Below are 3,920 nucleotides of genomic sequence, written 5' to 3'. Positions count from 1 at the left end.
GACAATAGCATACAAATTGGGAGGGAATAAATGAATTAAAAGTAGCAATTTTTTCAGGATGTTTTAAACTTTTAGGTTCTGGGGGATATGTGCAGGTTTGTTATATAAGTAAACTCATGTCACACGGGTTTGGGGTACAGATTATTTCATCACCCAGGTAATAAGCATAGTGTCCTATAGACATTTTTCCTGATCCCTTTTTTTCTCCCACCCTCGGCCCTCAAGTAGGCCCTAGTGTGTGGTGTTCCCTTCTTTGCATCCATGTGTTCTCATCATTTAGTTCCCACGTATAAGGGAGAACATGCGGTATTTGGTTTTCTGTTCCAGTGTTAGTTTGCTAAGAATAATGGTCTCCATTTCCATCCATGTTGCTGCAGAAGACATGATCTCATTCTTGTTTGTGGTTGCATAGTATTCCAGGGTGTATATGTACCACATATACATTTTTAAAAGCCAGTCTACCATTGATGAGCATTTAGGTTAATTCCATGTCTTTGCTATTGTGAACAGTGCTACAATGAACACACACATGCAAGTGTCTTTATGGTAGAATGGTTTCTATTCCTTTGGGTATATACCCAGTAATGGGATTGCCGGGTCAATGGAAATGCTATTTTTAGGTCTTTGGGGAAGCATCACATTGTTTTCCACACTGGCTGAACTAATTTACACTCCTACCAGCAGTGGATAAGTGTTTCATTTTCTCCACAGCCTCGCCAGCATCTGTTATTTTTGAATTTTTTAATAATAACCATTCTGAATGGTGTCAGATTGTATATCACTGTGGTGTTTTTTTTTTTTTTTTTTACAAAAGTTTATTCTTAAATATACAATAGTTCCAAGACAACACTTCATTTCAGCTATAGGTGGCAAAAGATGTTATGGCAGGGAATAGATATGTTTAAATACAAATGAAGTCAAGGGTCACCATCTCCTCAGGCACAAGGAACAGTTTACTTTTTGCCAGATTTCGCAATTCCACGTCTGGCCAAGAGCTCCTTCCCTGCAGCGTGCACTTTTAACTCCTTGAGTTTCTTCTACTCCTCTTCTTGTTTCTGCTTGAAAGCCTTATCTTCCTCATCCATCTCCTTGGCCTGCTTCTTGGGCTGTTTCAAAGGCTTCTTGCCATCTTTGTGGCCGGACATGGCACCTGCTGCCCCTTCCCCCCTCTCACGGTGGTTTGGATTTACAGTTCTCTAATGATCAGTGGTGTTGAGCTTTTTTTTAATATGCTTGTTGGCCGCATGTGTTTCTTCTTTTGAAAAGTGTCTGTTCATGTCCTTTGCCCACTTTGTAATGGGGTTTTTTGGTTTTTGCTTGTAGATTTAAGTTCTTTATAGATTCTGGATATTGGACATTTGTCAGAAGCATAGTTTGAAAATATTGACTCTTATTCTGTAGGTTGTCTGTTTATTGATAGCTTCTTTTGCTGTGCAGAAGCTCTTTAGTTTAATTAGTTCCCATTTGTCAATTTTTAGCAATTACTACTAAGCTTTGTTCAGGCAAGGGGCATGTTGCAATCTCTAAAGCAGGCACTGAAAGGATGACAAAATAGGAAAAACTCCCAAACAATGGAGAAAATAAAAGGAATAATATAAAATATCCAACTCTTCTAAAAAAAAAAAAAGCAAAAATGAATCAAGTATATATGGGAAAATAAAAATACAACAAGACAATAGATATAAACCTAAAATATCAGCAATTATGTTAAAGCATTTACAAAATTTATATTGTCAAACTGGATATTTCAAAAACAACTATATGCTGTTTACATATGTGTAGCAGTATTAAACATAAGAACACAGGAGGCTTGAAAGGAGAAGAGTGAAAACACTAACAATGATAAGAAAAAAGAAAAATGGTGTAGCTACACCAGTATCATACAAGCTAGTCATTAAGATAAAAGCATTATGAAAATTAAGAGGAGCACTTCATAATGACATTAATTCATTTGTAATTATAAAATTCTAAATGTATAGTCGTATAATAAAGGATTAATTCGTCTGGAATTATAAAATTCTCAATTTACAAACATCAATATAAATAAAGAAGAACTATAAAAAGGAATAGACAAACCTGTAATCATAATGGAAAATTTCAATGCCTATCTTCTACTAGCTAATAAAACCAGTATATGAAAAATCAGTATGAATAGATTTTTTTAAAACATGGCCAATGAACTTGACTCTTATGAACATATGTAGAAAATTTCACCCAAAAAAATTAAAATATGTAATGTTCCCAAACATGTAATGCAAGTGTTAACCAATTCCAAAGGGTTGAAATCAGACCTACTGTGTGCTGTGACTACAGTGCAATTAAACTAGAAACCAATAACAAAAAGAGGACTAAAGCTTTCTCAATATTTGTAAATTTAGAAAGACACTGATAACTAAGCCAAGGATCAAAGAAGAAACCATGATAAAAATAGAAAATATTTTGAAAGCATAACGAAATGTAACATATCAGATTTTTGGGATATAGCCCAAGCAATACTTACAGGAATAATTTATATGCATTTATATGAATTTTAGGCATACATAAGAAAAGTAGAAAGGGTGAAAAGAGCGATCTAAAATATCTAGCTCGAGAAATTAATTAAAAATTTGTGAATTAAACCCAAGGACTTTTAAAAGAAGAATGAATGAAAAGATAGTGGAAGTTATAAAAAAGAAAACAACAACATTAAAATTTGTTTTTTTAAAAACTAGTAAAATGGAGAAACCCTGGCGAGACTGACCGAAAGATAGATACAGAGAGGGAGCACACAAAGACCAACAACATAGGATTGAAGAGGGGAATATTGTCATAGACTCAGAAGCAGTAAAAAAGAAAATTACACCATACTATGACCAGTATTATGGCAATAAATTTGAAAATTTTGGTAAACTTAACACATTTCTGAAAAAATACAATGCGTAAAACTGTCAGAAGAAAAATAGAAATTTAAAATAATCCTGAAACTGTTAAAGGAATTGAATCTATAATTTAAAAATTCCATACAAAGAGAACATCTGGCCTAGATGATGAATTCTGGTGAATGCTCTATTATTCTTTGTATATCTTGTAAAGTTGCTTAAGATGTAATCTTCCCAGACTGCAAAACATTAGAAGCAGGCAGGAACAGTGCCTTCCTTGTATTTCTGTGTGTCCTTCATAAGGCTAAACACAATGCCGTGCATATCAGTGCAAAATAAATATTTGCTTTGATTGGGTTTGTGATAGCACTTGTGTAGATCTATCCCTAGGGCCCTGGCACTATGATTGACTGAAGAAGTATGCTTCATGCTCTGATTCTCTCTCCCACGCCTCTGAAACTTGAGCCCTTACAGACATTTCAGAAGGCATGTACGATTTTTCTGGGGTCTGCAGACTCCAGCAGGGACCGCTAGTCATGCACCAAAATCATTTCTGCCCTTATTTCTGTGCACATTTCAATATGCCCATTTCTTAGCCTTCTGCTGTAGCGCGTCACTGACACTGAGACATCTGCAAAAAGGTGAAAGTGATGCCTGCCACCTCCAGGCTGCTGCTTCCAAACCAAGGTCCTCAAGAGGATGTTTGCATCGCCGTAGAAAATGCTCCAAAATTTCAATTCTACCTCAGACCAATTCCCTAAAATCAGGTATTTCATTCTTTGTCTCTCTTCCCTATCTACCTTTTCACCTTATCTGCTGCTATTATCAAACGAATGATTATGTAGTATTACCACATTGAGGGTATGAAGAGTGTCCTGGGACTAAGTGTGCCAAACAACTAAGGCTCAGTCCCTGCCATGGAGATTTTCCCGATGTTTTAGGCAAGGAACACACACCAAATATCAGGCAAATACTGTGCAATAGATGGAGAGACGTAGGAACAAATTGGCCAGGAGAGAGTGAGGAAGAGGATGAGAGAAGGCTGGGCACACAGTGGAATAC

Source organism: Rhinopithecus bieti, unplaced genomic scaffold (assembly GCF_001698545.2).
Source record: "Rhinopithecus bieti isolate Rb0 unplaced genomic scaffold, ASM169854v2 scaffold_2888, whole genome shotgun sequence".
NCBI classification, from domain to species: Eukaryota; Metazoa; Chordata; class Mammalia; order Primates; family Cercopithecidae; genus Rhinopithecus; species Rhinopithecus bieti.
Note: the sequence above shows the minus strand (reverse complement) of the source record.